Here is a 25,950-nt window from a genome sequence, read left to right as displayed (position 1 = left end):
TAGATATGATCAGTTTTAAAGATATTTATTTATACACTGTTCCAGACAGGATTTAAAGTGACTTATAAAGATACATAAAACATAGAAAAATATCATACATTTTTAAAGTAGGATCAAAAAAAGAAAAACAGGAATGGAGACAAAGTAAAAGATTCAAAGCCATGGCTCCTAAATCAAAGAGCAAGTGAGACTTCACAGTAAGTACCCAGAGTCCGCAGCAGTCCAACCTCCCCCCAGGTCATCCTGGGAGCACAGCCTCCTCTCATGCGCCAGCCTTGACCTCTCTGGGCCAAGTTGTCTTCAATTCTTCCTTAATGGTGAGAAATTTACAACCAGCTCACAGTTCCCCACGAAGGTTTAGGATTTCAAACATCTTTTCTCTAAATGGGTTCTATAACGTGGGTGTGCATGTATGTGCTTTGGTGGTTTGCAGTTTCAGCTCCTTTTAAGATACACACCAGCTAGGGTGAGGACCGTGTTGAAGGTGACAGTGGCCAAGACTTCTATATTTGCTCTGAACATTTTCTACATACGGAGTTATTTAGTCCTTAGAATCATGCCATGAGGCAGGTTCTAAAATATTGTGTACATTTTACAAAGGAGGAACGTAAGACACAGACTGAGCAAATAACTTGCCCAAGGTTATATACCCTGGAAGAGACAGTCTAGTTTTCTGACTAGGCAGTCAGGTTCCAGAGTCCAAGGTCTCAGCCATTAGATTGTACCCTCTCTTTATAGTCTAGAAATAGTGTTCTGCACAGTGAGATTTGGAAAGGGGGACACTTTATGCCTGGGAACTTGAGGTAGGTTTTTAAAGTCATTACCTACTAATGGATCAGTGTTCAAGAGGTCCTCAGTCTGGCTTATTTTCGCATCCCACTGACTTCTGCTCTACAGATGGGGGAAGACCCACTCTCCCCACATCTCTGCTAATGAACAGTGGTAGCACACTGAAGGGAGCAAAAGTAACCCCAATGAAATTTCCTTAGTTAGTTCTTATAATCCTATGTGGGGACAGCTTTCCCCAGATGGTATCTACATAGTTAACTTTCCAAGTCATCAAACACTGCTCACAAGTGGTTTGAGGAAATTTCCTCTTCAGATACTGTATATGACTCTACAGTAAGTCCTAAAAGGAAGCTATATACTCCACTCCACTCTTACAGAGCAGCATACAATAGCTTGAGGCTGTGGCCTTATTCTCATGGTTTCACATTCAAAATACCCTGCTTCTCAGGGCTTCAACCCACCACATATCCGAGAGGCAGTTCTCCATACTGCACGATTCACAGAAATATTACATATCATAAAAATGAGATTGTGCGTCAAAAATGAGACAATGGCCCGGAAGGTGGTGGTACATGCCTTTAATCCCAGCCCTTGGGAGGCAGAGACAGAGGCAGGCAGATCTCTGTGATTTTGAGGCCAGCCTGGTCTACCAAGCAAGTTCCAGGACAGGCTTCAAAACTACACAGAGAAACCCTATCTCGAAAAACCAAAACAACAACAACAACAACAAAATGAGACCATGGGTCCAAATGCCTCCCCTGGCAACAGGAGAAATAGCTACTATAAAAAAAAATAATTCTCTAATTTTCAAAACTGTACTAGAAAATTTTCCTCTCATGAAAGCCAGGCAGATTCCATAAGGGCCTACAAAGCTGAATTGTGGAAGGCTAACCAGTTCACCACCTTTTGTGCTAAAATCTATTTCCCTAAGAGCCTAAGAGTATTCAAAAATCAAAAATATTCAGCATGGTGGTGCATACCTGGAATCCCAGTAAGTGGAGTCCAAGGCAACAAGACTGTGAGCTTAAGGTCAGTCTGGGCTATGTATGGAAATCCTGTCTCAAAAATCCAAAAACCGGGGGTGTATTTCAGTGGAACAGCATTGACAAAGCCCTGAATTTGGTTTTATCTGACTCACCCCAGCCCTACACCCCAAAACAAAGGAATACTATAAAATTAATTCATTTATACTCATTTTTAAGTGTGGTCAGGCTGTAATTTTTCAATAAAGCTTATCACCTTGTAACTTCATTATCATTCCCCACTCAATAAGCTTTGATAAGGCTGAAAGCCCACAGGGAAGACCCTGTTCTTTTGCCAGGGTCACAGATGGTGGAGATTTCTAAACTGAACTCTAACTGGCATCTGTTTCTTGTAGGCCACGTCACCTAAAAAGCACCCACGCTATCCTCTTAAATGAGAAATCATGATGGCTCATGACTAATCTAGCCATGTTCACACCTAGTTGTGATTTCATGCATTTGGCTTCTTTTTAATTTTAGGGATGCTGTGATCTAGCTATGGCCATAGAAACCTTAAGCACAACCAAATAACCTGTATTTGAACTTGGCCTGAGCTGCATATGTGGCAGATCATTTTTAAAGTGTAAATTTCTTTCAAATAAAATGTTAATAAATATTTATATGAGTGTGTGCACACAAAAGGCAGGGGAAATTACAAAATATAAAAGAAATATATTAACTTACTGCAAGTCTTCCTTGCCTCCAAGACTGTTTAACCATAATTACTTGACACGTTACTTCAAATCCCTAGTGCAAGATTAGTGCATGCATTATCAACATCTGGTGTACTGCAGAAGCAATGTTCTTACAGTTAAAAAAAACAAAGAAAAAAGAGTTATAACCACTAAAACATCCAAAGGAGATTCGTATATTTCTTTATTTTCAAAACTGACGAGATACATGAAAGTTCCTTTGAAAGTTCTAAGGGGGAAGAGAAACTAATTCCCATAATGAAACAAGTAGAATTTAAGAAAAGTAAAGCACTCAGAATATCTAGATGTACTTTCTTTGCCACACATATGTAAATATTGGCTGTTGTATTTATTAGCTCTAAGTAGAATTACACATAGAGGAATCTGCTTAGCAATGAAGTTATCCTCTTCCTTTAGAAATGTTACACTTTTCAATATATATGAGCTCCTTTACTGGATTGTAAGCTGTATGGGAGAATGGGCCTTGTAGAGTGTGGAGAAGGAAGGAAATGGAACTTTATTTTGTTCATCTCTGTACCTTCACTGTCTAGAGTGCTGCTTGACCTACGATATGTACTCAATCAATATTTGTTGAATGAATGAGCTGGCAACAAAAATACCACTTATCATTCAACCACACCCAAGAGGTTATTGCCCAGAATTTCTCCACCTTTGATATCATTGATTCAATACTCCTCTCTGAATTTAACACCTATCTTTCTATCTTGTTCACTCGGTGATCTCTCAAGCCATTCTTACTCCCAACTCTCGCTGGACAGTCTTCCACAAACCCTCTTTCATCTGGTCTGCTCCTTCCTGTCTTCACTTCCTTTCCTAGACAGTTTGGAGTCTGTTATTCCAAATGAACTCTTGTCAGCATCTTCATTAATTCCTAATTTCATTATAGATCTCTGATTTTTTAAAAAAGCCTAACCCATCTGAACTTACCTGTGTGCTTTTATGCCTTCAGAAGAGCTTCTGGGATCCAGCGAAGGAAAGGCTCACCCTGGTAGATTATTATCCACATGAATTTTTCATCACCAAGCTCACCTTAACACTGCTTGGCACCACAAATATGCTTCTCTGGACCTGGCTTGCCCTCCTATTCTCTACAACACCTGCTCAACCCAAACCCTGTCTACCTCAACTCCTGCTCCAAGAGGCTGGTCTTACTTCTTCTCTTATCACAGAGAATTATGTCAACAGACAACTTCCTGTTGCTAAATCTAGAAAATTATGCTCATCTATGCCCACTCATGATGAGCCTCCACCTAATTCCAGATCCCTTCCCATGAGGCATTAGGACTCTACTGTGTCAATTATACTACCCTTCTTCTCATCAGCCTTCAGAGAGACTAAATGAAAAGTAGATTCTATATATCTCAACCCCTCTCCTGACATTACCCTTTCTCTGCTCATTAGAGCCAAATTTTTCTAAAGAATTATTCATATTCAATATCTCCAATTCCTCATCTCTCCAATTATTTCTCAACTTATCAGTCCACCTTTCCACCTCATAGTACCCTGAAATTGCATCTACTACGGAAAGAACCAGGAACTCTCCGAATGCAGTGTAGAATTCTTAGTCCTTCTCTTCCTAGAATTCTTTTAGTCATTAGCACTACTGACCATGTTTAATATAACAGAACTGACCACTTGAAGAGAGCTATTACATTTGGAAAAACTATTGAGCTGACATTCAAGATGTGATAGACAGATGGAGAGAGAAAGACAGAGACACAGACACAGACAGACAGACAGAGGGAGAGAGATATAAAGAGAGATTTGGGAATGAACAATGTCTAAAGCAGCAGAAAAAAATCCATCATATATATAATACAATTAATGGTAAACTATGCCGCTGTTTTAAAAACTCAGTTCTATGTACTGACACTGAAATATTACTGTAGTACACTAAATAAAAATATATGTATTATGAGTTCATTTGTATTTTGTAACCTATAAATATAAAAAGATGGAAAGGATGGGTAAATAGATGGGAATATCTTATACAGTCACACAAACAATGTCTGGAGAAAGAGACAAGCAAAAAAATCCCTCTAGGAATTAAGATAAGCAGAAGCAATAAAATTATATTTTAACTCTTACTGGGTCAAGTATTAAAAATATCCTCATATCTCTGAGCACACTGAGCTATATAAGAAAAAAGCTGAAATGTGATTGAAGTAATGGCTATGAGTATTGATAGAAGATGCTGTGCACTCTCCAAACCTTGAGAAAGAAGAGTGGTGAGTGGTATCAGACAAGAGAAGAAAGCAGCCAATAGACAGAAATCAAACAGATAATCCTTAAGGGAGGAGATCAAAATGGACAGAAAGAGCCAAAAGAAAAAGGTCTACTCACACTGGCAATAAATGTTCTTTTTTTAAAAATGTTTGGTTGTCGATTCAGAAATTGCAGAAAGACACTGTTGATTTTCTTTTTAATGATTTATTTTTTATTTGTGGATGTATGGTTCATCTGTACTCTGCCTGATGAGGGTGCTGGGAACCAGACTCAGGTTCTGTGGGAGAGCAGCAAGCTCTCATAACCACTGAGCCATCTCTCCAGCCCCAATATTCAACTGTTTATAAGAAAGATATAAAAGGTACTATCATGCTTTCTTGAGGAACTGGTGATATCTGTTAAATCAAGCCGATTTGTCAAAAGTTAAACTTTACCTAACTTTTTCCAGTCGCAATAAATTTTATGATGCATTGTTTAACCCATGGCTTTCCTGCCAAAATGCTCCCCAGGGGAAAAAACAGTGTCTGCCTCCACTCCATCTCAAGGGTATGGATAGCCAGACCCAATTCAGGCCTTCTAGCACACAGCAACATCCTCATAGCAACCACACTGTGAGTCTTCCACAGATAAGACCAAGCTTTCTGATATGTCATTGGAAATAATTTAAAGACACAGTCACCAAGATACACCTGGTACCCCCCCCCAAAAAAAGCTACAAACAAAATAGTGCAGATACCATAGTTTTCCATCTCTTTAAAATATCTCGTGTTCAAGGTAGTTTGAGATGGCCATAGACATGAGATTGTCTGTGATCTCTCATTTCCACTCTTCATTTGCTGGCTGTGTCTAATCTTTGATCTTGTCATTTTCTGACACAGTCATCTAGACAAATCTCTCAAAGTAATTTGTGCACAGTGATTCCAGACCTGTGGCTGTTGAGTGATGCTGGAAAGTAAGGAAACCAGCCTCTGTGACTTGAGGTAGAGAAAACAATAACTTCTCGTAGCTTTATGGATGTATAATTTACAAAAGTTGTACCCATTTGTAGTAAATGTGATGCAATCACATATACATAATCTTGATGGCGCACCCTTCTTTTCATCCTTCTCAGATCCCACTAGAGCCCTTCACCACTCTTGTCAGGAGGACCACCCTCAGAATCCCAGCCCTCCAGAGGATCACTAGTTTTGCCCTCGTTTGTCTCAATGAAAAAGCTATTTCCCTTTCTCTAAGTCCAGCATTTTCTCTACTTCCTTCTGCTCAATCACCACCCCCAGCTTCCTCGGGGACCCTGTATCATCTAACTCTATGTGTTCTACTCATAAATAGGCTTCTCTCTATCCTGGAGTTAAAGCAACACAAAATTAATATCCTGATCTCCCCTGAGCCTTGTCTCTTTCCCATCATAGTCGAGGTTCTTCAGGGCAAATTCTACACTGTCCCAGACTGGGGATGTAGCTGACTGCTAGAGTACTTGTCTATTATGCATAAGACTATGGGTTTGATCTCTAGCATAGAAAAAAAATGAAAGAGATATTTTGAAAAGATCATCCTTCCTTAAGAAAAGCATAAGTAAATACTCTTGATGGTAAATATGTAAACCCTCTGAGATGACAACAGGGTCTTGCCTATTCAATTTTTAAAATGTGTGTGTGTGTGTGTGTGTGTGTAAAATTTGTCTTCCATTGATAATAATTTTATGTATTTAAGAGATAGAATCAATTTTGTTGTTCTAGGTATAAATTACAGAAAGATTCAATCTAATTTTTTTTAAGAATACACAATTCATTAGCAGTGGTCAGCAGGCAGTGCAGTAAATGACTAAAACTTGTCTCTCCAGGTGAAGGGAATCATTTATCCATTGATCAGTATCTCCCTCACCCAGAAGGTCACTTACTAGAATGATTTTTCAGGGACTGGGAAGATGATTCAGTGGGTAAGAATTCTAATGGTGACCAGAATGTGATTCCCAGATCCCAGGTAAAAAGCCTGGAATGAACAGGGAGGGTGGAACCAGGGAGACAGGGGTTCCCTGACTGCCAGCCCAGCCAAAACATGGTGAGCCCCAAATTCAGTGAGGAACTCTGTTTCAAGGGAATAAGACAACAGTAATAGAGAGGGCACCTAAAGCCCTCCTCTGGCCTCTGTGTACACACAGAGATCCATCACACACCTATACAAAGTGATTCCACAGAAACATTTGCATATACTTGACCATTGTGTAAGAATATTCAGTGAAGCCAGGCAGTGGTGGTGAGCACCCTCAATCCCAGCACTTGAGAAACAGAGGCAGGAGAATCTCTATGAGTTCAAGGCCAGCCTGGTCTACAGAGCTAGTTCTAGGACAGCCAGAGCTGCACACACACCAAAAAAAAGAAAACTCTGTCTTGGGTGAGGGAAGAACGTTCAGTGAAACTTCATGGTGACTTGGACAAGGGTGGCACGTAGAAGAGATAGAGGCATATTGAAGAATACATGATACAGTTTGAAACTGAGATCAGCAAGAGTTCAAACACTGGATGTGGTAGGCTAAGAAGAAGACAAAAATCAAGGGTGAGCCAACATTCTTGTTTCAACCAACGAAATGGATAATGGTGCCCTTTTTCTTAGTCATGGAAAGCTGAAGGGAAAGATTAAAGATGTTAGGGCAATCAATAATCCTCATTTGGCCACGCTACCCTTGAGGCACTTATCAGATGACATGTAGAAATGTCAAATAGGTCACTAAGAACATGAGGTGTCAGCACAGAAGAAAGGCCCAGCACAGCAACATGAATGATGAGCATCCAGAGGGATGTTACGGCAATGGTGCTGGATGAAGTTCTGAGAAGGTCTGGGGTGGAGAAAAATCTGCAGGCTGAGACACTCCAGTGTTCAGTGTTTGGAGAGATAAGTTTTAAAGAGCCTTCACAGTTATTTGTGCAAACTTAAATTTCAAAGACGTTAACACATGCAAAAAAAAGGTGAGATGATCCTTCCCAGTCTGATGTCATCAAATGCATTCTGGAAGTTTTTCTGGATACTTCAAACTGCATTTAAACAAAATAACACTTTTGTTTCGCCACACAACTGCCGCCTCATCTTATATGCAACCAGTATACAACTAGGCAGTGCTGTAAAGGCAGCACTACACCGGAAGTTCTCCTGTCAGGCCAGAACCCAATAACCATCTCACACTTTCAAAGGTCAAGGGCGATGAGACTAGAAACCTAATTTGTGGCATCTTTTATTGTTTTGAGCTCTTCACTTCCCTGTTGCACAGTCTGTACCCTCTCACTGACTTTGCCAAATGCCTGAAAGGCCTCAGGCCATCTGATAATTCACACCCCCTTCCCAGTTCAGTCACTGGCAGAAAAATGAACCCGGGAGAGGAGTATCTTTACATTTCCACCCACAGGTCTGAACTTAAACAGAAAGAGGCGGCTCGAGTCGGGCATGTTGGTTCACATTGTCAATCCTGGCACTCAGGAGGCAGAGGCAGAATCACCATGAGTTTGAGGCCAGCTAGAATACACTGTGAGTGAGTTCTAGGCCAGCCTAAGATATATTCTAAGACTCTTGTCTCCAACAAATTGGAAATTTAAAAAAGAGGAAATATTTTCAACTAGGTCAAAGTTGTTATCAAGGATAGAATCTCAAACGGAAACAAACAGCAGAAGGAAAGCTGTATGAGAACTGGGCCTTGGCATCCTTTTATGTAGCAGGTCACAAACCAAGAAGGTTTGGTTATAGGCTTAGGAAAGCAAAACAGAGTTCCAATTCCTGGAATGGCATTATCATTCAGTCAGTCAGTCAACAAATATCAATCAGTATGACCCCTATGATGTGCTGAGAACTCTGGTTCCTTTGACCATCGCTGAATACAAAAGACAGCAATTCCAATCCACATGGCCTTGCGTTATGGGGTGGAGATAAAAGAATAAGCAAGACAAATGCAGGAAAGAGGTGGAAAGAATGTTTAGGCAAGGAGTTGCATTTTAAGTGGGTTAGTCAGTGACTGCCTCCCAACAGAGATACAACCCTTCTGTATCAACCCTTACCGTGGATTCCAAGTAGCTCAGGATGGTCTCTTCTCATTTCAGTCTCGCCATAACCACATCTCAATCCCTTGGAGACATGGCATCCCCAATCCCTAGCACAAATATTTGTGCTTCAGGACCCAGTTACTGCCCCTACAAAGATTACAAGCTTCCAGATGGAAAAACAGAGTGGTATTCGAACCTTTGTTGAAGTGCAAACAAAGTCCTTAAACATAGTATAACTAGTCATTCCGCTTGGGGGGGAGGACATGGGTATTCAATGAGTTCATCTTAAAGGCAATGACTTTAGGCTAAATCTTGAGGACTGAATGAGAATTAATGAGAACTGGGGATACGAACGGCAAGTTTCCGAGAGGAAACAATAGTTTGAGTTCCAAAGCTAGGACTGAGGAAGACATACTCTCCCAACTATCTTCGCCTAAACTACGAACAGAAAGGGCACAACACCCCTCTGCCTGATGTGACTCTGCTGCACACATATCTTTTTGTCAAATACTTTTCAGTTGCTGCACCTTCGTCTCTCCCCTGGCCAGCAGGAAAGGAAGAAACTGAGTCAGGTGTCCATCCCTAGAATCCATGCACACACCTCTAATATCCAGGATTATGCTCTCCTAACTTTAGAACAGTTAAATCACCATGGAGCCTGAGAGCCTTGGAGGTCCCATTCGTCCAGGCACATTCAGGGGGAAGCACTTAACAACAGCAACATGCAACTGGCCCTAGGCTTGAAATTAACTCGGTGAAGAGATGAATGAGGTGATTCAACTCCTCCACAGGACATGTAAGATTCAGCAAAGGACCCAAACTTAGAGCTTTGCACAAGCTCTGCCCCACTGTCAGAATGTACTTAGGGCACTGCCCTTAGCCCCTCTGTCTCCTTTTCACCGGCTCATGGTTTAACTGTGGCACCTACTGCACAGAATTAGTATGCGCTTGTCTGAGATATTATGAGAACTCCCCACCGTGCCTAACTTGCACTCATTGCAGCAGCATCATAGTAGGTCCAATGTGGACAGCAAACTGCTCAGAGAACACCACCCAGAATGCTTCATAAACACAGAGACCAACAATCCCAGAAAACACCTCCAAGCCCAACCCAAGCTCACCACTCTGACCTAGGGTGCAGCATCTGAAATCATGTTACCAGTGTTCATCTGCCACTCAAGTGGAGTGTCTCTCTCTCTCTCTCTCTCTCTCTCTCTCTCACACACACACACACACACACACACACACACACACACACACACACACCAAGAAAAAAATTGCCACAGCTCTTTCCATTAAACACTGTTTTCACTACTTCAGGGTACATTTTCCCTTTAATTTACATCAACTCCTTAATATCAACATATTTAAGAACAGCGGGGACATGAAGCTGAAAGAACAGACAAGTATCCAGTGAAAAACTCAGCAGAGGGCAGATGTGATGCCTGTAATGGCAGCACTTTGGGAGGTAGAGGCAGGAGGATTGCCAGTCAGTGTGAGTCCTGCCTGATCTACATAAAGAATTCCAGACCAACAAGAGCTAAACTAGAACCTGTCTCAAAACAACAAAAAGCAGAATGGGGGGGAGTGGGGGGCACCCGGGGATCTGATGGGACTAATTTTTCCCACCGATTCACAAGGCTTCGTGTCGGTCCTCCTAGAAGCAGTATTCTAGAATGCTAGGTCCTCTGGTTCTGAAGCTGCAGCACAGTAGGGGAAGGAAGCAAAACCCATCACTTTTTCAAGCCACCAGAATTTTAAGGGAATTATTTTGCAATCAAGTTCTCCTCCAACCCCATCCTCTCCAATGCTACAGGCTAGAGGGACACTAGTGTCCTTCTCCCAGAAGCAAAGCCCCAGCCTGCTTGAAGCGGGTATGAGAAAGGAGTTCAGCTCTAAAGTACACAGCTGGGGCTCCAGCTCCAAGCCCAAAGGGAGACCACTGAGGCAGAACTCAGAGTCAACTGGCCCCTAGCCTGTACCTGTGGTAGACAGACAAGACAAAGCTAGGAACGTAGAAGCCCAGAGGTCTCAAGAACAGCAAGGGGCCAAGCCCCGAAAGAAACAGTCACCAAAAGGTGACTAGCGGCCAAGTCCGAGGACAGAGCTCCGCTAAAAGCCCGTCCCAGCCCGCACCAGGCCAGCTCACCAGAGGGGCCAAGGCTGGCGGGAAAAAGCCTGGGCGCGCAGGGTCAGCGATACCTGTGCAAAGGCAGCACCCAGAAACATGGTCCGAGGGAACCAGGCAGAAGCAGCCCCAGAGAAGAAAAAAGTGGCAGGGAGGGACCGCTGGAGCAGACGGGAGGCTCGGCGTGGGGGTGCGGTCCCGAGAAGCGGACACGACAGAGGTGCCTGTGGCAGTTGGGGGACAGAGGACAGGGACACAGAAGGTACAGCAGGACACACGCCCCCCGCGGTGGGGGGGAAGAAAAGGGGCTGGGGGTCCGCGAAGTCTCAGACAGAGGGCAAGGGGCGCTCAGACACTAGCTGCCACCTACCTGTCACCTGCAACAGGTGCTACTAGGTGACCGAAGGTCAGGGCGCTGAATGGTAGGGAGGGTCTCTAGCTCCGTGAAGACCAAGACCGCAACCCGGGCGGCCGGCCCTACTCACCCTCCCAGGAGGCGGAAAAAGCTGCAACTTTCCCTGGAGCGGGGGAGGAGCTGGACTCTTAAAGGGGCCGCACCGAGCGCAGGGCTATTTTAGCAGAGGGCCAACTAGCAAAGAGAGTTCTGGGAACCAAAGCCTTAAGGCACTGGAGGAATTTCCTCCCGAGTTAGCAGATTTTGAGGACCTACTGGATGTACCTTCTCCACCATTTACGCGTATCCTTGCTCACACTATGAGATAATGGGGGGGGGGGGGGATTCACTTACCTTTTAGTTCAGCGAACCAAAAGTTGTTCAACTGTGAAGTAAGTCTAAAAAACAAGAGACAAGAGTCTCACCGGGGGAGGGAAAGATAGCTTCTTCAAGAAGCCCATTTTCCTGTAAATAATCACCCAGGACCCCGCAAGTAGTCCTGATGAAACAGATTGAGTCTTCAAAACTAAATAACTTGAATAAATTTTATAAAGAATAAAAAGGTGACTAGAGGGGTAAAGAAAAGAGGTCAGAGGGAGTGGGGGGGACAGGAGAGGGTAATAGTCGGGGATAAAAAGTGAAAAAGGAGTCTGAATTTTATTTTGGGAATATTAATATATGTGCCATTCAGATTAACTTTGTTTGTTTGTTGAGGCAAATAATATGTTTAGGCAAAGGATATAGATTAAATACTCACATTCACACTCAGAAACACAACTGGTTAAAATATTCAACTCCTTAGAAATTAGAGAGCAAGTTAGATCAATAATGAGATTCTTTTGCAAACAGTTTTGTGGGAGGGAGACTGTGAATAGCATTTAATGAGGACTGAATAATCACCAAATAAGCTCTTTGTAACCCCTAGCAGGCATGTGTGCTGCTAAAAGACTGGATTTGAGAGCACTGGGCAATGTCTACCAATACACACGAAAATGTTTATATCTACCCACATCTCCACCTTCCACTACCCACATCTCCGCCTTCCACTCTGGCCCTCTTTGCTTCACATCAGTCATGAATGCTGGGCAGATCTCTCACATGTATCGCCATCAATTAAACATGCTCAAACTTTTACCATCTTAAAAGAAAATCTGTGTCTCACCCATATGCAAGAGCTCTCGCTACCTCCTTTCAGGGTCATTTATTGAAAATGTACTTTCCAGGTGAGATGGGTCTACAATTTCCCACTCTCTCCTTTCTCATTTACCCCTCAACTCTTAGCAATCTAGCTTCCTTCCTCCACTGGAACTGAGCTAAACAAGATACCCAACCAATGATCTCTGTGTCAATAAATTCCATGATAAATAAACAAATAAAGCATTGCTGGTTCTTATCTTGCCTAACCTCTTCCCTACACTTAGCCCCATTGGCCATTTCCTTCTCCCTGTCACAGTTTCTGTGGTATCTGTGACATCACACCATTTTGTTTTTCCTCCTCCGGTTTTGCTTTTCTCTCCATCTCTTTGTAGGATTGATGCTCTGCTGTCTGACCACTGAAAGTCAGACAATCTCAGAGTGAAGATAAATATGCTCTCTCCCTCTCTAAATGGTATCTTTCATCTATATGACCACGAATGTAATTCTGTAATTCTTCCCAGATGGCTACATTGAGCCCTGTTTCCTTAGCATCTCCAATCAGATATCCTGCAAGCACCTCAAATTCAACACAACCAAAGCTGAACCCATAAAGCTTGTCTCTTATATTTGTTCTTTCTTCCAGGGTTCCTTAATAAAAGACAACATGCCACTTGAGGTAAGCCCTGAGTAATAATTGTATGATGGTGAATTAATTAATGGACCTGAGGAAATAGAGATGGATACAAAGTTTTTGTTCAACTATGTTAATTCCAGTATAACCTGGACTTAGAAAAAAGATAAAGATAATTCTGTGGTTAAGTAAAGTATTATATATTCCTACAAATGAAGTATTTTATAGTTAATTAAACTGATATGTACAGATTATGACAAAGAAATGCTTATACTATGTATAATAGAGTATATATGTTATTATTTGAATAATATATTTATAATATATAACTTTATTTGAAAGTAGGATATGACATTTAGTAGAGAATATGATTCTAACAATGGGAGTAGACTATGGTTGGAAATACACAAATTAATAATGATGAATATTTGTAAGTAACAGAACTGATGGACTTTTTATTTTCTTCTCATTTTTCTTACTTTTTAGCTTTCTTCTGAGTATACATAGCTTTGATAACACCAAAAATCTGACATCTTATTTTTTTTAATGTTTTAACTTTTATGTGTGGAGATGTTTAACCTGCATGTATGTATGCACGCCATAAGCATGCAGTGTCTGTGAAGGCCATAAGAAAGCATCAGATCCACTGGGACTGGAGTTACAGATGGGTGTGAGCTAGCATGTAGGTTCTGGAAATTGAACCCAGGTCCTCCAGAGGAGCAACCTGTGCTCTTCACTACTGAGACATCTCTCTAGCCTCAGTACCAAAACTCTTTTGAAAAGAATTTTAATAGAAAAAAAAATTTCAATTTTTGTACACAACAATAAAAATCCAGCGCTCAGGTTCTTAAACATGGAAAACCAATTTTTTGTAGTTGTTTAGATTTTAATACCCTCCTCTAAAGTGTGAAGAAATCCCTTCATATATGAAATCTTGTTCCGTGAGGCTTTGGCAATAAGTTCCATGTTGGAGTGGGAGATTTTTGTGGACTTTGTATTTTACTTGCACACACACACACACACACACACACACACACACACTTGGCTTGTGGAAACACCTTTTTTAATTTCTACTTTGGTAGAAATGAAAATATCTTCAACCAGAATTGACCTAAGGAAGACATTTATCCCAACTCCTTTATTTCTCAGCAACACTTTTTAAGTTTTTACTTTTTTTTTTTTCCGAGACAGGGTTTCTCTGTGTAACAGTCCTGGCTGCCCTGAAACACGCCATGTAGACTAGGCTGGCCTTGAACTCAGAGATCTGCCTGCCTCTGCCTCCCAAGTGCTGGGATTAAAGACCAGCCTGGTCTATAGAGAGAGTGCCAGGACAGACTCCAAAGCTGTGAAGAAACCCTGTCTCGAAAAACCAAAACCAAACAAACAAACAAACAACAAACAAACAAAAACTTATGCTTATGTGATTGTATCCCTTCTGACAGATGCAGTTCATTCATTTTGTTTCTATATCACATTCCTAAACACGAATCAATTACAATTTGTATATCTATTCTCCTACTGCTTGAAAGCCATTTAATTGTCCAAGTTTTAATCCTGGTTGCCAATACTCTCCCTTTGTAAAACCGCACAAAAAACCATGTTTCTTGACAAAGTACATCTAATGCACTGGTGGTCTACACTGACTCCATGAGTATAAGGTAGAAAATGTAGACTGAGTCCTTCACTCAGTCAAGATCAGGGGTTCTCAGTGTTAACAGCACAGCCATTTGGGACAGAAGAGTACCCTGTTGGGAGGTAGAGAAGGCTCTTCTGTAGCATGTTGAGCAATACCTTTGATATCTATCCACAAATGCTAGTAACATTTTCCAAAATTGTCTCCAAATATTGCCAAATGATCCCAGCCGAGAAAGTCATGATATACTAAGTGCCATCTAAACGTAAAGCATTTCAGTAGGTGCTATGGAAAGGCAAAGGAAAGAATGAATGATGAAAAAAAAGCTCATTCATTCAGAAATACATGTTGAGAATCTACTATGAGCAACATATACTCTGGTAGGCAGTGGGATTTGAGCAACTCTTTCCTCTGGGAGCTCACAGTTTATTAAGTAAGGTATGGAAAGACAAGTGAGTTACAAATATAAATACAATATAGAAAATGTAAATCTGGGAAGGTGGACATAGGAATACTTAAAAAGGCCATTTACACCAGCGTGGTTGGCAATGGTTAGTGAAGAATCTGTAGTGGTTTGAATGAAAATGGCCCCACAGACTCACGTTTGAATACTTGGTCCCCAGGGGATACAATTGTTTGGGAAGGATTAGTAGATGTGGCTGTGTTGAATGAGATGTGTCACTGGGGGGTAGGCTTTAAGGTTTCAAAACACGCAGGCCATTCTCAGTGTGCCTCTCTGTCACCTAGCTGTGGATGAAGATATGAACTCTCACCGGTTCCTCCTGCTGTGCCTTCAATATGGCATCATGGATTCTAAGCCACTGGAACCATAAGCTCAACTGAATGTTTTCCTTTATAAGTTGCCTGAGTCATAGTGTTTCGTCACAGCTATAGAAAAGCAACTAATACAGTATCCCTAGAAAAAGTTAGGTTCTTTGAATTTTAAAGGTCAAGTAGGATTTAGAACAAGAAGGTTGAAAGATATTACAGGCGAGAATAGCATCCAGCAATGTAAAGGGGCTATAAACACTGGGTATTCTACAACGAACAACAAAGAAGGTAGTATATTGCTACAGCATAAAGTGCCAGAAAAACTTATGATGGAAAAGGATTTTTTTTTAAATGGTAAGTTGGCAAGAGGACTGACACACGTATGAATTCACAGAGACTGTGGCAGCACACCTAAAACCTGCACAGGTTCAAACCAGACAAAATCCCATGGAGAAGGAAAAGTGGACACAAAAACCACCTCTAACCAAGAAGCTATCTACAATCAAAACATACTGGGAAAGGGAAAATTAATTTTCTCCAATGAAGTGTGACTTTGGAGGAGTGGGATAATGTGAAATCTTCCCTAAGTCAGCATGTCAACTGCTTTTATCATCATGCTAAGCTCATTCAGGCAACCATATTGTTGCAAGTTCATGTGTACATTGTTCCTGTCACGTATAGGAAACAATATCTAAAAGCAGATGCCCTGGGTCTCTGGCTTTTACAGTCTTCCTGTCTCCTCTTCTATGACTTTTTCTAAGCCTTGGGTGATGGGTTGCATTGCAGATGCATCATTTAGAGTTAGGCACTCCATTATCCCATATTCTCTGCATTTTGACCTGTTGTGTATCTCTCTAACAATCTCCATCTGCTGCAAAAAGAAGCTTCTTTATGAGGGATGAGAGCTACACTAATAAAGGCATCAATCATAATAGATTAGGGTCCATCCTAATTAATTTACCTTACCTAATTACATCTGCAATGATCCAATTTAGAACACATTCTAAGATGCTGGGGGCTAGGACTTCAACATGAATTTTAAGATACAAAATTTAATTCACAGCATAAGGGTAGGAGTTAGAACTTCAGAGACATTTAAAGATTTGGGGCTTTTGGTGACACACTAATTTAACTGGTCTTCTCTTTTTCTAGCTCAATAATCCTCTTTTTACAGATAAACACACTTTGTTTATATATTCAGAAGTGGCAACATACAAATTGTTTCCAATTTTGACCATTATGAATAATGCTTACATAAAAATCATATATGAAGCTTTAATGAATATTTGTTTTCAAAGAACACATCTATATACATACATACATACATACATACTCCTATGAATAGAATTCTGGTTCTTATTGAAACTCAGTTCAGCCTTTTGAAAAATCCTAATTGCTTTCCCAAGTGGCTTTCCCATTTTACTCTCCCAAGAGCAAAGTGTGAGGCCTCTAATTTATACAAATTTTTGATAGCACCCATTCATATAAGTCTTTTTATTACAGACATCCCAGTGAGAAGTGGTGTGTCTCTGTGGTTTTTATTTACATTTCCCTAAAAACTAATAATGCTGAATATCTTTTCATGTGCTTATTAGCCATTAGTATTTTCTTCTTCAAAAAAAGTCCTGTTCGCACCATTTTCCACTTTTAACTTGATTGTCTTTTTTCTATTGAGTTATAAGAGTTTTGTATGGTGTAATTACAGTTTTAAAAGTAGGTAAGATGAAGGAGACAGACACTCTTAGGAGGGCGAACATCATGAACATAATCAGCAGGTTTTGTTGTTTGTTTCAAAAAGAGTGTCCAGGTCAGAGAAACCTGTACTGAATTGTATTTAGGATGAGTACTTTGTGGTTCTGGCCAAGACTAGGTAAGTGCTGGATTTATTTGTTCTCTGGCAGTTGGTAATTCAGGATGAAAACTTTTAAGATGTGTTTTCAAAGATTTTTTCTGAGTGGTCATTCATTTTAATAAAAGCATCTTTCAAGAAAAGAAAAGCAGCATGTACCCAGATATGAAAGGAAAACACAGAGGTTCTCTGTTATCAAATGTAATGATTTCTCTTTACTTTAATTTTCCTTTGACTCTCAAGCAATGTTTGACATTGTTCTCCAATTATTCCTCACTAAAGCCTTCTCTTCTATAGCCTTTAAAACAATGCGATGGCCTCCAGGTTCATCCATCTCTTCTGCTTGTGCTTCTTAATATTCTCAGAACCTGCTCTTTCTGCTCCTACCTTAATATTAAAGGCATAAATGTAATGTTAGTTTATTCATAAGCAGTCTGCAGACACATTTATTGATGTGTGTTATATGTAAATTGGGGGAGCTGGAAACTTTTTGTTTGTTTGTTTCTAGACAGCGTTTCTCTGTAGCTTTGGAGCCTGTCCTGGAACTAGCTCTTGTAGACCAGGCTGGCCTCAAACTCACAGAGATCTGCCTGCCTCTGCCTCCTGAGTGCTGGGATTAAAGGCATGTGTCACCGCTGCCAGGCAGGGAGCTGGAAACTTAGCAATAAACAGCAATAAAGATCTTGCCCACATGGATTATACATTGGTAGTTTAAGAAGAAGAAGCAACAGTAATAGTAAGCACACATAATACATACTATTATAAACACTGTTCTAAGATATTAATTGAAGATACACATGTATTATACCTCATACACCAAAAATCCCAGGACAGCTATTATTATTATCTTTATGGATAAGGGGAACTGATAGTTAACCCAGGGTATGAAGTGAACTATGGCTTCACCCTCCAAATTCTTAACTGTCTTACCATTTAGTAATAAGTAAGTATATCATATATTGACATATACACAGACATGCATAAGTGATATATATCTGTATCTACACATATGGATCTGTTGCTACATATATAAGTAAAATGATGTTGAATGGTGGTACTTTTTTCTGTCTTTCTACAAGTTTTGACTAAGGACTAAAGATTGAGGACATTAATTAAAAGAATAACACTCCATTCTAAAGAAAGATGCTGGGCAGACTGTCACAGAAAGAGAGAGAGAGAGAGAGAGAGAGAGAGAGAGAGAGAGAGAGAGAGAGAGAGAGAATTCTAGAGGAAGAATAGAGATGAGTATTGAGGGCAGTGGGAAGCACCTATGATTCTCTGCTCAAAAAAAATAATGAAATAAAAACTCAGTTAAACCTTTCAAAGGAGGAAACTGGAATCTTAATAACCAGGCTGGAATTTAGAAAGGTTTCTATGCTAAATCGATTTTAGTCCTACCTGTATTCCTAGCAAAGCAGAGAGTGTTCCTGGAAGAACTTTACATGACTCATCCAGTGTTTAGAAAAATAAAATTGTGTACTTGACTTTTATCTGAAGAATCCTGGAGCAGAACACTAGTTGGAGGAACTCACAATGGTGGGGTCAAGTAGAGGGTACGAGAGTTAGAATGTCCTGATGGATTATGCTTTCTTGGGGGCAGACAGATTTGGTTTTTCATTTTTGTTTTTGTTTTTTTTTTCTGTGCATTTCTTGGAGCTATACCATAAAATGGGAATCCAAGGAGAAGACATCTAAGTGGTTAAGATCTGAAAGGAAAAACTGTCAATTCATACATAGATGTAGCATGATCAATAAAAACCCAGAGACAGATATTGGGGTCAAGCTGAAAGATCAGAGAAGCAAAGCGGTCAACCACTAGAGAGTTATTAACCTCTATGAAATCTTCAGACTGAAAAAGAGAGTTTCTGTCTCACCCTGCCTTATATTCCTCTCTAGTGCTGGTATTAAAGGCATTCACCACCACCACCCAGCCTCTATGGCTAACTAGTGTGGCTGCTAGAGTTAAAGGTGTATTCAACCACTGTCTGGTCTGTATGGCTGGCAAGTGTGACTGTTTTGCACTCTGATCTTCAGGTAAGCTTTATTTGTTAGCTTATAAACAAAATACGGTTGTACAAGGAAAAGATACTCCTAAGGTGATGAGGACTGGGGAAAGGATTTCTGAACAAACTGTGAAAGCATGACCCAAAAAGGCAGTAGTTTTGGAGAGCTTACCTCACACAGCATATTGGTGGTTAATTATACCACCACCATTCAACTGAATTTTTCACTGTTGTGACTTGGATATGAAGTACCTCACACCCAGAGTGCTCATTAATGGAACACTTGGTTTGAAACTGGTAGTGCTGTTAAAAGGTCATTGGGTCAGGAAGACACTAATTTGATTATTAGCTAAGTCACTGAAAAGTTAGTAACTGAATGGGTTATTTGGAGGTGTCCTAGTTGTAGGAAGTAAGTCATTGGGGTGATGTAGGATGCCCTCTGTATGCTATGAATATGTTTTATCACCATTGATTAATAAAGAAACTGCTTTGGCCTGTGACAGGACAGAATATAGCTAGGCAGGAAAGCCAAACTGAATAGAAGGAGAAAAAAGGTAGAGTATGGGAGATGCCAGCAGCTGCCAGGGAAGTATCATTGTAAAATAAATACTAATAGAAATGGGTTAATTTAAGTTGTAAGCGCTAGTTGATAATAAGCCTAAGCTAATAGGCCAAACAGTAAATAATTAATATTAAGCCCCTGAGTAGTTATTTTAAAAGCAGGACTAGGCAGACAAGAAACTTCCAGTTACACTGGGGGTATGCCTTTCAACAGCATATCTTGACTCTAGCAGCTTCTTGCTTTGTTCACTTGGCCTCCTGTCCACCATGAGGTGAGCCATGATATTCTTCAACCACCATGATGTTCTTCCTTACCATACATGGGCTCAATGAAAAAAGATACAAGTGAGCATGGACAAATATTCAACACCATGATCCAAAAGAGATCTTTCCCCCTTTCGGTTGCTTTTCCCAGGTATTGCGATACAACAACGAAAAGCTACAGCCCACACTCACCATGGCCTTCCCACAACCAGGATTTTTCAGAAGCAATAGGCCAAAAAAGAAGGAAGGGAATCAAAGAAAATGAGAAAAAAAGACCTAACAGTTTTTCTTCTCTGGAGGATCTGTGAGATCACTCAACAAGCTGCAATGGAGGTGGGGAGCTGGAGGCTTAAATTGAATATGAGATAAAATTCTTAATTTTAAGTGCTAGAGGTTTTTTAATATCTACAAATTAAACTATTACACAATGTGTGAGTAACCGAGAGATAATCAGTTATATAAATAAAATAATGTGGATGGTGATGTTTCACACACAAAAAAAAGATAAATTAGGAGAGGTTGATAGGGGAAATGTTTTATATATTCTCTATCCATAATATTATCTATTATTCCCATTGCTGTAATGAAGTATCTGCGGTTGGGTACTTTTCAAAAAAAAAAGGACTACTAAATCTTACAGGCTCAAGGGTATGTTGCCAACATTTGCTCAGCTTTTACATAGACCTCATGGCAGATAACACCACAATAGCAAGAGCATGAATAAAAGAGAGAGAGAAATAATGAGAGAGAGGGAGAGAGAGAGAGAGAGAGAGAGAGAGAGAGAGAGAGAGAGAGATATTAACCAAGAGACTAGAGTGACGAGGCTGAATATACAGCTCAGTAGTTAGAAGCCCTTGCTTCTCTTGTAGAGGGCCCTGATTCAGTTCCCAGCACCAATATGTTAACTCACAACTGTCTATAATTCCATTTTCAGGGAATCTGACACCCTCTTCTGGTCTCTGCTAGAGTACATATAATACACAGACATACGTGCATGCAAAGCACCCATATACATAAAATAAAAAATTAATCTTAAAAAAAAAGAAACCAGAGTGAGGGGCGAAGCCATGTTAACTCTTTTTCCAGAAAACTCTGCCATGGAACTAAGCCAAAGTCCCAAGAGAACTGCCTTAACACATTTTAAGGGTAATACCTGCATGACCTTATTACCTTCTGCCAGGTCTCATCTCTTTAAAGTTCTACCACCTCTTAATATCATCATCACACTGAAAACTTAGTTTCCAACACAGAAATTTTTGAAAGATACACTCAAACCCTATCCAATCCTCAGTAGTGAATCAAAGAATTCCACTAAGAGTTAACACAAATAGAGAAACCATAAGATCATTTCTCAACCTGTAGATAAAAAACCCCTTGGGTCAAATGACCTTTGCACAAAGCTCCTATCTAGGATACCCTGAATATCAGATATTTATGTTGCAATTCATAACAGTAGTAAAATCGCAGTTATGAAGTAGCAGTGCAAATCAGTTTATGGCTGGGGGTTACCATAATACAAGAAACTATATTAAAGGGTTGCAGCATTAGAAGGTTGAGAACCACTGTCATAAGAAATTCTTTCAACCTGATATCTTTTTTTATTATATATGCTCTGCCTTGGATAGCATCCTTTCCTACAGCTTCACTTTCCCCTGGAAACTCTCAGTCTTGTAGCTCTACTCTACATTGTGTTCTAATCTTCAGATACATATCCTCACCTCAGTGATCACAACTAGCTACTTAAAATTCAGCTATTCCAATCTTGAGCTTCATCTTTATTTCTGTCCCCAATATTTTCCAGCCCAGTGTACAGCACTATTATCTGTCTAAAAGTAGTATAAGTCCGAAATTGTTCTCACACGTAAGTAGTCTCTAGATCTTGTTTTCTTACACCCATATGGAGTCTGAATTCATGTGTAACATTACCAATTTACTCAGACCAGAACCATCCCTTATCTAGACCACATCAGTCCTCAAAATGTTACCTTACTTCCATAACTCTGAGAACTCAGTCTGTTTGTTTCCATGCCTAGGAATGGCCCTTGCCTACATTGCATGCATTCTACTATTCCTTGTTCTTGACCATTTGGCTTCCAGCCAAACTAAATGATTTACATTTCCTCCCAAACACTGAATTCTCTCAGTGTCCTCTGCCATTATTAATTCATCTCCAGGCTAATTTCCTTCTCTGCCTTCACCTCAGATGGGCGCGTCTGTGAAAAACCTTCCCTGGATTCCTGCTAGGGTAGGTGCCACCGCTCAGGTCTCCTGTTATCCCACAGTGCCCTTTGCTTCAAACACTTTCTCTTCTTTTTTAAACATAATTCTTTAGCAATACTTTGGAAATGTTACCTCATGCACCCCAATCCCACTCACTTCCTCACCCCTCCCTATCTGCCTCTCATCCATGTAGTATGCCTCTCAAATTAATTAAAAAACAAAACAACCAAAAAAAGCAACTTGCTCCTCCATCTTTCCAACACCTCTTCATTCATCCTAGTGGCATCAGAAGCTGTGGTGTGTCACACAGTGTACCCCTTTTGTCCAGACTCACAGAATGTGTATCGCAATGCAAACTCTCTTTGCTTGATGACTTTTCTTATTGTGGTGGGAAGAACCCAAGGCCTTGTGCATGCCAGGTAAGCACTATGCCATTGAGCTACATACCCAGCACCTGAGCTTTCTATTGGAATTTCCAATCACTACCAAAATTTCACTTTAGTCTACCTCTATTTTTGTATGCCAAGGAGCTCACTGATAAGTTTATCCAGGGACTAGTTGCCAACCAGGAATAATTCTGCCCCCATCCCCAGGGGTCATTTTGCATTTTCTAGAGACATTTATAGTTATCACACTCATAGGAGAAGTGTTACTACTATCTCGTAGATAGAGACCGGGAGTGCTGCTCTATATAACTCACCAGAGAAAAGAAGTTTCCAACCCAAAATATCCATAGTAATGAAGCTAAGAAACCCTATCTGGTGCTAAGCAACACCCCGCAACCCCTATGTGCATTGGAGTTTGCTTTGTGTTTTTTTTCCTTATTTTGAATTACATAGCTGCCTGAGAAATTCAGTCCAGTCTTCTGGAGTCTAAGATAATAAAGAGGAGGAAAAGTGAGTCATAAAGATAGTTTTTGTGGGCTAGGGTTTCATTTGGTCTTGATGAATGAGCAAAATACATCTGAATGTATTTAAAAACCCATATTTGGGGAAATACTCACAGAGACATAGATCATTTAAAAATAGCCCAAATGGTTTTAGCTAAATCCATAGAAAACTTTAGAGCCACTATTCTTGGCTCAAACTAAGAACAAAATAAGGAAAAGAGAACAAGTAGAGAAGGAAGCAGCATGCCAAGCCAGATACAAGGAGTTTTACATGTTCATAGTAGTGCTAGACAACAAGCATAGCAAAACTACAGCTCGCAGGAGTTCAGAACACATTAATGCTAAATAAAGAAATGGAAGTTTAAGTTCAATGTGTATTACACCAGGCTAGGATGACTCAATTTTAAAGAACATCAAACTCAAGTTTTCAAGGCAAGAAAAGCATCCTAATACTTCCAGCGTTTTCCAAACTTAGACAAGAAAAAATGGGGGCTAGGTAGAGAACCTGCTTAACATATATGAAGACCTGGGTTTAATCCCCAGCACAGGAAACAAACAAACAAACAAACAAATAAAAAGCAGGTTGGTATGCACTCTGAGTCCCATTAACCTTTTGTTTTCCTTTTTCACAATTTAATAAGACTCCGATATTTCCATTTGGGGACACTCCATGCCAATAAGATCATGCCTAGTTAAGGAATCAAAAGATATGAGATCATTGAATAAATCACGTATACTTAAAAATAAGACTGGCAATTATCTCATTATTCTTTGTTTCTCATCTGCAAAATAATATGGTTCAAGTATGATAACTATAGAATGTAATAGATGTGATTTAGTCTATCTTATATGACTTCTAACAGGTAACTTCAAGGTCACCTTTTAGGTTCAGACCTACTCTTTAACTCAAAAGTTCCTAGGAAAGTGAACGTGGTGGTATACACCAGAGATTCCAGAACTCAGGATCAGAAAGATCAGAAGTTTAAGGTCATCTTCCATCTTCAACTGCATGGTAAGATTGGGGTCAGCCTGGACTACATGAGACTCTGACCTAAGGGTAGGAGGGTAAAAATAACAAGTTTCTGGTGCTATGTCATTTTATCTTCCTTTCCAAAACTTTTACCACCAACTCTACCCCATTAGAGAGTTCTCTTTAATCCTTCCCCCTCTACATTCTGCATAGTGGGACACTATCAATACTTCAGAAAACAATCGCAGGGATCCTTTTGAGGAAATCTGTTACAACACTACCAAACTGTTTCCCTAAAAGGGATTCATTACATGGGCCAGAATCAGAGGAAAACATGGACTATACAACATTTCTACTGGTCCTGACAGTGCACTGAAGATGGCTCTCTTGAAGCTTGTAGACTGTCATAGGAAGGGTGTCCATCTGTGATAGAGTGTGAATGTCTTGTAAAGCTTCACTTAGTTATCATGTAGCCCAGGCTTTGTGCTGAAACTGTAGCATATGTTTTGACTGTTTATACCACAACCTGCATTACTAGAGTTTCTTCTGCTCCTTTTATATCTACTTTAATATTCCAAGCTTTATCTTTAAGGATCAAGGTCACGTTCTCTACCGCCTTACTGTTTTCTTTCTATTTTGGATAAAGCAGCTCAAACTTCCTCTTTGAGCTCACAAAGAAAATCTCAACCCTCCTCCTCCCTTCTCTCTCTCTCTCTCTCTCTCTCTCTCTCTCTCTCTCTCTCTCTCCCTCTCTCTCTCTCTCTCTCTCTCTCTCTCTCTCTCTCTCTCTCTCTCTGTGTGTTTGTGTGTGTTTCAAGCACTCTAACACCAAACAATTATATCCTCAGTCCTAAAAACCACATTAGTTTAATTCCGCTTTCTACATCTAATACTCCCCTTATGATTCATCCTGAACTCTTGACAACATTGAAGCTGTTCTTACAATAGTATATGGGAATGAAACTTGACAAAGAAATACATTTCAATTAGCTGTGCAAGTGGATGACTACTGGGAAGCTGCAGGTGATTTGTTGAATTGTGGTACACGTTTTTAGCAAACAAACAAGGGTATTGAGAGTTGACCCTGTGCAGATCCTTCCTATTTGAAACTTAATAAATGTATACCTATCTCACCGTAGCACATTCTTTAAAGGTGCAACACGATTTCTGAAACAGCGCCAGAGAGATGGCTCAATGGATAAGGACACTTGCTGCAAAGCTTGACAATCAGAATTTGATCCCGCAAAACCTCATTATGGAAGGAGAGAACCAAATGCTAAAACTCATCCTCTGACCTCCACGGGGGGGCATGTCATGTAGATGCACACACACTCAATAAATAAATAAATGTGTGGGGAAAATATATATACGAGATTTCCAAAACGAAGATATTTGACTAGCAGAATTAAAGTGAAAATTGTTCTTTCTTTCTTTTCTTTTTTAATACACAGTTGGGGTTCATCTGTGCTCTATGTCCTTTGATTGGTCCATAATACAATTTTCACAATGGTGTCTCTTTTTTTAGGTCTTTAAAATATCATACTTATAAGTAAAATCTTTTTACAGTGACACTGGGGGCTTAAAGGACACTATAATAATAATACTCGAAACGACAAAGAAGAAGGATGGTGTCACATTCCGTCCTTCTGTTGCTATTTCTAACTGTCCCGGAAGAGAAAAGTAGTAGGAAGTAGATGTTTCCGTTTCTCTAAAGCAGTGAAGCAA

The 25,950-nt window shown here is 40.3% G+C and overlaps 1 protein-coding gene across 2 annotated transcripts in view; it reads right to left on the bottom strand.

Moving 5' to 3' along the window:
* The window catches only part of Sytl4 (synaptotagmin like 4), a 51,997-nt gene extending 40,580 nt beyond the window's left edge, over positions 1–11,417 (bottom strand). For both annotated transcript variants that reach the window (XM_048417908.3, XM_085684933.2), the window contains exon 1: positions 11,274–11,417. The gene's annotated coding sequence lies outside the window, so the exon portion shown is untranslated. The remainder of the gene's footprint in view (positions 1–11,273) is intronic.
* Between the last annotated feature and the right edge of the window lie 14,533 nt (positions 11,418–25,950).

This window comes from Myodes glareolus, chromosome X, assembly GCF_982192425.1.
Source record: "Myodes glareolus chromosome X, mMyoGla1.1, whole genome shotgun sequence".
Lineage (NCBI taxonomy): Eukaryota > Metazoa > Chordata > Mammalia > Rodentia > Cricetidae > Myodes > Myodes glareolus.
This window is presented reverse-complemented; position numbering and strand designations above follow the sequence as displayed.